The sequence below is a fragment of the Eublepharis macularius genome, chromosome 16, assembly GCF_028583425.1.
Source record: "Eublepharis macularius isolate TG4126 chromosome 16, MPM_Emac_v1.0, whole genome shotgun sequence".
In the NCBI taxonomy this organism is placed as follows: Eukaryota; Metazoa; Chordata; class Lepidosauria; order Squamata; family Eublepharidae; genus Eublepharis; species Eublepharis macularius.
In genome coordinates this window covers 31,163,240-31,173,722 of record NC_072805.1, presented here as the reverse complement: position 1 = coordinate 31,173,722, position 10,483 = coordinate 31,163,240, and positions in this window count along the sequence as shown.

Here is a 10,483-nt window from a genome sequence, read left to right as displayed (position 1 = left end):
GGGGCTGTGCACCTAGCCAGGCCTTCCTCAACTTGCAGCCCCCCGCTGTGTGTTCCTTTCTTGAGCCGAGCCTGCAGTTGCTCTCAGCAGCCAACAAGTGTCTCATTTCCTTCCCCTGCTGTGCTCAGCTGCCAAGAGGAATCCTGCAGCTGCCCCACAGGCCTGTGGGATGCCGGCTGCGCAGCTTGGCTCAGCTCATTTCTTCAGAAACTCCTTTGGTGTCCCTCATCATGTCCGTGACCCTCTCGGTCCTCTTTGTCAGATGTGAATATTGCAGAAGACCCAGATTGGCAGTTAGTCCCTGTCAGTTTTTGCTGGCAGTCTGGATATTGGTCTGTAGGTCTTTCAGTACCAATGCCAACTATTTGCATACTTACAGGTAATGGAGGGATGATGGGGAATCAGGACTAAACAATGAATAGATCCTGACGTGGAGGCAGTTCTACACATTTGACTGTCTTTGAGCGAAGGACATGCATTTGTGAACTAGTCGTTTGACAGGTATGGCCGCTTGTAAGGGCTAAAGGAGAAGTAGACGCACTATGGAAACAGGTGATGCCTGAAAAGTGATCTCTCTCCTGTCAAGTGATTTGAACCTCCTATAGCTCCAAAGCCTAGTCCGAATCTGCTCAGAAGCTATAGTGTGTGTGGCATTCCAAATAGCCCTCAGTCCAGATGTCTGAGTGGCACAAGGTGGTGCCAATTGATGGTTTTGTTTGCACCGTTGGCCTGATCTCTCAGTCCAGCCCTGTTTAATAGCAGTTCAGGTTCTGTATGAAGTTGCAGGGAATTCTGACAATGAAGTTCTTTCCTGGTTAGTATTGTCAACTCCGGAATGTCGATTACCAGCGCAGGGGGATCATACAAGGAGCTGCCTTGTACCAAATAGGACCATTGGTCCATCCACCTCAAGTGTTGCCTTGTCTGACTGGCTGCGGCTCTCTAGCAGAGAAAGGTCTTTCCCAGTACTTGATATCCAAGATCCTTTTAACTGGAGATGCCGGAAATTGAACCGAAGCCCTTCTGCATGCAAAGCAGGTGTTCCGTAACTGAGTTGTGGCCCCTTCCCTGAAGATTATGCTTCAATTGATGTAAGGTTGGCAATGATAGTAAATAACTCTTTTGGGTCAGACAGGAGTCTACTCTAGTGATTCAAACCTGAATTCTTTTAATGGTCCTATAAGATGATTTTCTACTCTGCCACAGGGCTATAGGAGTGGCACACGTCATTCCTGCAGAGGAAAAGTGAGAAGCTATAGCAACTCTTCCTGCCTGGCAGAAAACAGCCAGTTCTGCATGAATGGAAGGAAATTTGAGCTGATCTGCAGGGACTCTTCTAGAAAAACGTCTTTGCCTGTACTCCCTCATGGTAGTGACCTCAGCGTTAAACAAACTGGGTTTAGTTGAACTAAATTATGACCTGGTGGGGACTGTAGCTCTTCCCAGGTATACCTGCATTTCTTTATTATTTACTTCATTTATAGTCCACCTTTCTCACCGAGACTCTGGGTGGATTTCATGGTATAAAACAGTGCAAAGAGCATGACAGATCAAACAAGCAATGCAATAGGTTACAAAAAGTAGAAATGGCGCAAAAAAAAAGGATACAAGATATGACAAGGATACAAGATATGACAAGCAGAAAACAGAATCACAAAATTAGAAAACAAGGTGGTAAGCAAGACAATACTACAAAGAGGGACTGAGGAGGGGACCCACAAAGAGTTGTGGGGGGACATCATTTCCCCTCCCCACTATTTCCCTCCTTGGCAGCCCCTCAAAACGAACCCTTTCCTGCGTCCTTTTCTTCCCACATACCTGCCAACCTACCTTTATCTGCCCTGGCCCTGTGTTCAGCTGTCCCTGCTTCCCTCCCCCTGACGGCCCATTTGTGTGGTGCCAATTGCTTAAGCCTGCAAGGACTCGTGAGGGCACTTCATCTCCCGCTGTTCTGCCTTCCCACTATTTCCTAATCTCCCTCCCCACAGCACCCATATCCTTTCTCTTCTCATTCTCCTTCCCTCCAACCCACCCACCTTTTATCTGCTCCCATCTTAAGCTATATTTATTTCATTTAAATCCCAGCCTTTCTCCACAATGGTGACACAAAACAACTTGCATCATTCACTCCTCCATTTTATCCTCAGAACACCCCAGTGAGGTAAGTTAGTTTGAGAATGTGTAACTGGCCCAGGGTCACCCAGTCAGCTTCTATAGCAGAGTGAGGATTCAAACCCAAGTCCCCCAAATTCTCGTCTGAAACTCTTCACACTGGTGTTTATATGCTGGCTGCTGTTGAATAGTAGCGAGCAGCTGGACTTGGGTGAGTCATGCAAATTGGGTAGTAGCAATAGTTGCTGCCAGCCCAATAGTTGCTGCCAGGCCTGGCCCCAATAAGTCTTCCCTCAAAGGCCAAAACAGCTCTGGAAAAGGCCCTGCCTTCTCCCATTGCCTTTTACTGACAAACTAAGGCTTGAAGGCTGGAAAAACTGTTGTGGTTGCCTAGCAATGGTCACAGAGCATTCATTTCTTAAAGCTACAAGCTACAGGCACTGCTGCTATTTTGGGTTTTTAAAAAATTCCCTGTGTATGTGTGTGTGTAATTTCGTTTTCAGGTTTTTCGGCAAACCTAGGGGATTTCCCTCAGTTTTTTAAAAAAATCTTGACTTGTCTGTTCCTGGCTTTAGTCTCTAAATTTAAGTATCCCTAGATTTTGCCACACTGAGAATTAGATACATTGATATAACATACACAGATTTTGCCACACTGAGAATTAGATACACCATACACTGTGGCATAGACCACAGTCCTGTTCCCTTCAGAAAAGCACCTTCCTGAGCCATGTGTCTTGCAGTATTTAGTGTTGCTGCGGTTACTAGGTGTATATATATTGCATAAGCCCCCTCTAGGCAGCACAGTGTACTTTGCAGGAACAGGTATTACAGAAGGTGTGTTACATGATCCTCGCCTCCCGCAGCATGGTTGTGTACTAACCCCCCCCCCCTTCTTTCTGATCAGTGCAAGGTTGTCATACATTGCGTTGCAAGCAAACCAGAATCATCCGGCACTTCTGCTGAACCCATTTTAAGACTCCAGAGTGCTTCTGAACATATGCGGAGCACCCTTCCCTTACCATCAAATAATTAAAAACAGTCCTCGTGCGTGTTTACGTTGAAGCAAAAGGGCTTCCAGGTGTTGGTGGGAAAATTAAACCATCACAATTGTGACACAATCATGGTGGTCCTGCGTTAAAACGGGTTGCGTTGGGGAATGAACAGACAGGCAGAGTTCTGGGATCCAGTCCTAGCCATCAGGCCCCACCCCAGCCTGGGTGAGATTTACTTCTGAGCCGCTGGGGTGGTGGTAATTGGGGCATACCGTGTCTGGTCCCAGAGAATAGGCTGCAGATGTGCACATGCATGCCCACAGAGGATGAGATCATCAGCATTCTGCTCTGGAGCTGAGGACGGCATCCGCCCGCCTCCAGCCTGCTTTTCCAATTGATGCATTGATCAAAATGGTGCAGGCTGGCTCCAAGCCCAGGACGCTGATGGGAAACCCAATTAGCTGAGTGATTTGCAGGGCAGTGAAAACCAGCAAGCTCCGCTTTAAAGGCTGTAGGTCAGCCAAGGGCAGGTGTAGCAGCTTTCTTCCTGAAAGGGGCCTTGGCTTTGCTGCCCAACTGGTGGCAGCCAGTAGACTGTGGGAGGGGGGCAGACCCAGGTTCAAATCCCTGCTCGGCCATGAATTTTCCTGGGTGACCATTGCCGGTCGCTTCTCCCTCTTGGCCCAACCTACCTTGCAGGGTTGTTTTGAGGATAAAGTGGAAGAACAATAAATTAGGGCTTCTTGATGGAAAAGCCAGAGAGAAACTGGATGGGTGAACGAATGAATGAAGTGAATGCAAAATTGAGATAGAGGGCTTTTGCCCATCACTGAGTACATGTCCAGTTTGGAAGCATCTTTTGGCAGAGGGTGGTGGTGTATTACAGGCCTCTTGATTATAGAGCCAATGTAGTTAGGGTGTTCCCGAGGATAGTCCCTAAATGTTCCCTAAATGTGTATTTGTAAGCAACCATCTTCCCTAACTGGCTCGGTTAAGGCCTGCTAAGGAGAAAAAAAGATTGCTTTCAGTAGCTATGGCAGGAGAGTTGACTTCAATTTAAATTTACAGCTTGCTAGCATGTACCACATGAACCTCTGCTGTGGTCCTGAACTGCAAGAGCCAAAGCTAAAAATGAAGTTGCTTTGTTCTTTCAGCCCCAGTGAGCATCCATCGCATCCAGTGCCCCGATGTGTCTGCCATCCAAGGCTGGAACGATGACCATTGCTTTGATGTTCCGCCTTTTTGTGGATTTGTCAGGCAAGTGTATAGAGGTCAAACCTTGAGGACTGGACATTCCCAGTCCTTGTGTGTTCAAAAGTGAGCCCTCTTCATATACACCGTCGGAAAACGGCTTGTTGTGGACTCAGAAACTAGACTTGATTTGAGCAGTTCAAAGAAGTAGGACTTTAATGCCTTGCTTTCCTGTGGCTAAAGTTCCCCCTCTGGCTCCACTGACCTCAGTCTCTGGGCATTGGCCCCCTTCTTCTTTGCACCAGGATTCCAGTTTGCAAGACTCAGTGCATAGCAAAATATATGCAATTCTAGTTTTGTTTGCGGTTCCGGTCAAAGACACAGGGCTTCTTTATTTTCTTGTTGATTTACTTTATTTATACTCCTCCTTTCTCCCCAATGAGGATCCAAAGCAGCTTACTTCATTTTCCTTTCCTCCATTTATCTTTACAACATCCCTGCGAAGTAGGTTAGGTTGATAGAGGGTGAATGCCCCAAGGTCACCCAGCAAGTTTCCTTGGCTGAGAATTCAAAGCCAGGTCTCTCAAATCCTAGTCTCACATCCTAGTCTAACCACTATCCCTGCTGTCTCTCTCACTGCTTTCTCACTCCCAGGAGCCTCCCAGGATATCTATAGCCTCAGCCAATTGGAAAACTTATAGCTGTGCAGAACAGATCTGCATAGGCAAGTTCATCCGAGGGTCAGAGAGCCAAGCTGAGAAGAGAGTTGATACCCGAGGGAGCCTTTTGCTCCAGGAATGCCCCTTGGCTGGCCTGCCTTCCGGGTGAGGCTTCTAGGTGATGCCTCTGAGACTGAGGGATGCTGCTGCTGGTGCCGGGCTATGGGAGGGTTGGCTCGGTCCTGCCCTGGTTGCTAACTGCACAGGGCCCGGCTGCCGTGGAGACGGTTTTGCTTTCACTACAGCCGAAAACATTTCTCTCCTTGCTCTGTTGTGCAGCCTGTTTGTTCTGTTCTTGGCATCCTCTCCATTCCGAGGGAAACAATACAGCATGTGGAAGGCAGTGACGGGTTGTACCGTCCGATGACCTTCCTCCCCCCTCCCTTTCCCACCCCCTGCTTAGTGCCTGCTCCCCACCCCTCCAAACAGGGTGGCTGAGGCAGCAGCAGCAATAATGCTTTGATCTAGTCTGTCGCCCGACACCATGGTGATGGCTTAGGTGGAGGCCAAACACACATTCTCAGCCCACCATTCTTTCAGTCTCCAGTATGATCCTCCGGATTCCTGACGGTGCGTGTCATGAGTGACCTGCTGTGCTCCCATACCGGCTTTGAGACCTGGCGGGAAGCAAGGGTGCTGTGCTGCCCAGGCTGCTCGTTCGGGGTGGCCTGGCTTTAACAGGCAACGGAAGATGTCGAGCTAACATGAAGAGCAGAACGTTTCAGTCCAGTAGCACCTTAGAGAGCAACAAAACTGCACAGACTTTGTGAGTCGAAGCTTGCTGTGTCAGATTTTTGTTCTGCAACTGCAGATTCGCTCAGTTACCCACCTGAAACTGTGGTGCAGGGCAGCGTGTGGGGCAGAGGAAGGATTCCCCCCCCCACGCCTCCCCAGCCAAGATGCTTTTATGGTAGGCTCCTATCCTCAAAGCTCAGATTAACCTCAAGAGTAGCAGTGAGGTTGCAGGCCTGTGCATTCCAGATGAAGGAAGAGCTTCCGTCCGAGCGTGGGAACAAAAAGCATGAAATCACGCAGACTGCTTTTCCTCGCAAGGAGAGAAACTGTCAGTCAGCAGTAAGGAGACGCTGAAGGCAGACTTCTGGGTCTGGGCGCAGATCTGGGAGGGAACAGAGCTACAAAATGTCTCGCCACCTCTCTTTCTCTCTCGAGTTCGCCAGTGACCACCGCAGGGCTTATTTTCATTTATTTATTTTTTGCTTAACAGCACAGTCCCATCCTTAAAATGGTTCAAAAATGGATGCCCAAAGCATGAAAATGAAATCCTGCCCTCGACCCATGGCTGACTTATGGCAACCTCTGGTGGGGTTTTCATGGCAAGAGGCTAAAAGAGATGGCTTGTCATTGCCTGCCCTGGTCTTCGTTGGAGGTCTCCCATTGAATTACTAACCAAAACTGACCCTGCTTAGCTTCTGAGATCTGACGAGATCAGGCTCCCTTGACTATCCAGGTATGGACTGTTACAAATTTAACTGTGGGATGCTAATCCCCAGGACGGGACCCATGAAAATGAGTGTGTGGTTTTGAAAATCCATCCAGATTGGATGTTTGGTCTAACAGCTGCCTTTAAGGAGAAGAGTAAGGCATCTGTATTCTACATGTTCAAATTCTGAGGGGAAACATGGGCAGAAGAGTCCAATGTCCCACAGATGCTTATCAAAGGTCCCCCAACAAAAGTCTGTAATTTCATGAAACTGAGTGGAAGACTTACACCTTGTGTAGCTGAAGTACTCCGTTCACTGTTGGCAATGGTAAGCCTCTTAGCAAGTAGAACTGCCAGTAAAGCTGGACCACTTAGGCCTGCAAGGGGGGCAACTGCATGACGGAATGTTCCCTGCACCTAAGAAGCTAAAGGTTGGGGAGAAAGGCGTCATTCTAGCGACACTGTACTAGTCCTCAGTATTCATGCCCCCTTTGCAATGGGAGAGGATTCACACAGTCTTCCACCTGGAACATAAACAACCTTGCAACGGAACAAATTGTCTGTCTCCTGCCTGGTCTACAGCCCCAACTAAATAAGAGAGTAATCAGGTATCAAGAGTCCTGCGGTGGCAGAACAAAGCATCGCTATGAATTGTGCAAGTGGAGGGATCACATACCTGTGGGAAAAAAGCCTCTCTCAGACTTGAACCTCTAGCCTATTCTGTTCCCTGCTGTGCTGAATAGCTCCCTCTCTCTGTGGTCTATTAGTTAGGTTTCTTCATTGGAAGGTTTTATATGGGCAAGTCTCCAAAAAGAAGTGGGGGGGGGAGAATTCCACACTAATAGTTCAAACTGGTATCATCTACTGTACCCTATGAGGATTCAAGCAAAGCATTTTGCAGTAGATAAATACAGGAAACTGCCTTCTACCACATCAGACCCTCAGTCTATCAAGGTCAGTATTGTCTACTCTAATTAGTAGCTGCTGTCCAGGGTCTCCAGTAAAGATCTTTCACATCACTTATTACTTTATTCTTTAAACTAGAGATGGCAGGGACTGAACCAAGGACCTACTTGCTCTACCACTGAGCTACGGCTTCTCTGTGAATAAGACCTAACAACAGGAGAATGCATTGTTACATTGGATGGTACTGCTTTGGATCAGAGTGGGTTAATTCCAGCTTTGAACGCTCCTTCACATGAAAAGCTCCCTGCAAATAATGAGCCCTGCCCTGAGAGAGATTTTGCCTCCTCTCTTTCCTTGCTGAGCTGCCTTTCTAGTTGCAGGGAGTTTTTCAGAATAGCAGAGGATTCCTGTACAGGGCCCTCCAGCAGCGGTCTAAAACAACCACCTCAGCCTCCTGCACACATAAGTGTCCCTGAGCATGTGGTCCAGAATCTTTTGTAGCACCATTCAGATTCTTGGGGAGGCCACGGAGAGTGGAGAGAAGAAACTGGAACAACGTTCTTCCCCAGGTTGAATTCCGCCTATAGTGAATGCCTGTGAAGGCAGACATCCCAGGATTCCACAGAACCAAATGGAACATGCCGTTGCATTTAGCTCCTTTCTCCCCAACCGTTCTGTAGTTCCTGTGGCTCTGTGCTATAATAATGCATAATCTGTTGCCCGGATGACATTTAAAGACTGACATTTTCACTATGGTCACAACCACCACCCGTAGTTCAGAATTAGGAAGTCCGTAAATTACTAGACATCCTCTGCTAGTTTCCTATTGACTTAACGAGTTTCTAGCCCAATAGAGCATGAAGGCTAGCTTCTTAAATGGAACCATAGTTATTCCTCTGGGCGTTTGGAGCTGAATGGGAGCTTGGTCCTACAATAGGTGCAGAAAGCTGCTGCACCACTGTGGTTAAGTGGTTCGGCTGCGAATCAGGACCCTACTGGTTCGAATCCCACTACTGCCATGAGCTCAGTAGGTGGCCTTGGGTAAGCCACTCCTCTCAGCCCCAGCTCCCCAGCTGTATTGTGGGGCTAATAATACTACTTAAGTAGTTAACCGCTGTGGGCGAGGCACTAATCAGTCTAGAACAGCAGTAGACAAGGGCTGCTGCTGCTATTATTATTACTATTATTTTTATTTTCCATTTTTTAAATATAACATTAAAACATATAACAAATAGCAAATTACTATTACTATTAAGTGCTAGTTAACTCTGAAGGCACATACACCTATCAGTTGTGGAGGTTTCACTAGGCGTGGTGTGCATGTTTCAAAGCTATATTTGAACTTGTATGGACAAGAAGCTATTTTTTAAAAAAGAAAGTATATTGAATTCTGGATCTAATACCTGTGGATTACAAACATCTTGAAGCTATCATTTTAAAAAAATTATTTGAACTGGCATCAACCACACATTTAAAACCTGATGTTCAAACTGTCCATCAATGTGTCCTGATTATTTTATGTCCTTTCTCTGTAATTTAATAGTCCAACTTTTGTGATGCTTGCTGGGCTCTGTTGCCAACTGTAATGCTATGTTTATTAGCAATGCAAGAGCATGTTTGCATGGGAGCCAAAAGACAGACATCCCCAATGGATGGGGGAACCTCCTATCTTAAAGTGCTTTTGAGTGAGTATGTGTGAATCTATACAGCCCTGGCCAGATCCTAGAAGAATCCAGCAAGTCATATGGAAGACAATAAAGTAAGAGATACCATCCATTTCGCTCATTTGCCACAGTAGTGTCTCAGATGGAGCTGTGGCTCAGTGGTAGAACACCTGCTTTGCACGCAGAAGGTTGCTGGTTCAGTTCTTTGGCGTCACCATTGAAAGCGCGTTTCAGGTGGGTAGCCATGTCAGTTTGCAATTGAAGAGCAAGATCCAGGTCCAGTAGCTCTTTAAAGACCAACTAGATTCCCAGGGTCTGAGCTTTTGAGAGTCAAGGCTCCCTTTGTCTGACAAAGAGAGCTTTGATGCTCGAAAGCAAATACCTTGGAAATTTAAGGTGCTTTTGGACCTGGACCTTCCATTTAAAGGGTCTCAAGAAACAGGTGTGGGCAGGGAAAGACCTTCCAATGCCTGAGATCTTGGAGAAGTGCTGCTGTGCCAAATGTGCAATAGATGGACCCAATGATATAAGGTAGCTTCATATATTTATGGAATAAATAGCTGCAGGTAGAGATTGGTACTAGAGCAGGTGGGGGTTAGGGAGACACCCAAGCTACAGAGAGGTGGAGAGAGGAGGCAGCAGAGGTAGAAATGACATTTATTGGTGGGTGAGAATTTGTCTTTGCCCTCTTCATGTTGCCTTCTAGAGTCTATGCTGCTAAGGCTGGCCTTTAGCTTCAGGGGGGGAGAAATGGCTCAGGGTCCCGGTCAGTCCTTCGCATCGCTAGCTAAAAGGATCAGGTAGCAGGTGAGGGGGAAAATTGCCACCTGAGCGAGCTGCGGACAGACCAGACAATACGAACCTCGATAAATCAATGGGCTGATTTTAGAATGAGGTGGCTTTAATGGTTAACATGCCATATGTAACCAACCACTTCTCATTTCTAACCTTAAAAATGTCCAAACTGAACAGAAGTCCACCAGCTCCCTGCACATTATACAGTCCACATTTGGAAGTCCTCCAAAATCCTTGATCTGTTGGAGGGGAGGGTTTGTGGAGGCAGCGCATTCTGCAGGTGCTCATCGACAGCCTAGCCTAACCCACAGGGTTGTTGTGGGGCTACAATTGAGGAGAGGATATTTACATAAGTCACATTGGGTCCTAATTGGGGGGAAAGGTATAAGTAAAATAAATATCCACTCCCGGCAGGGTGCAAAGCTTTTGAATTTTTCTGGATTGGAGAAGAAAAAAATCTTTGAGAATGCAGGACTATCATCAGATCTAAAAAAAAATCCCCTTGATGGGGAATAGTTTCAGGTGAGTGGCCGTGTTGGTCTGCAGCAGAAGAGCGATTTTTAGGTTCAGTAGCACCTTAGAGACCAACTGGATCTCTAGGCTATGGGCTCCGAGTCCAAGCCAAGGGTGTCGGGTACAATAACCCTGTGCCACCGTACAG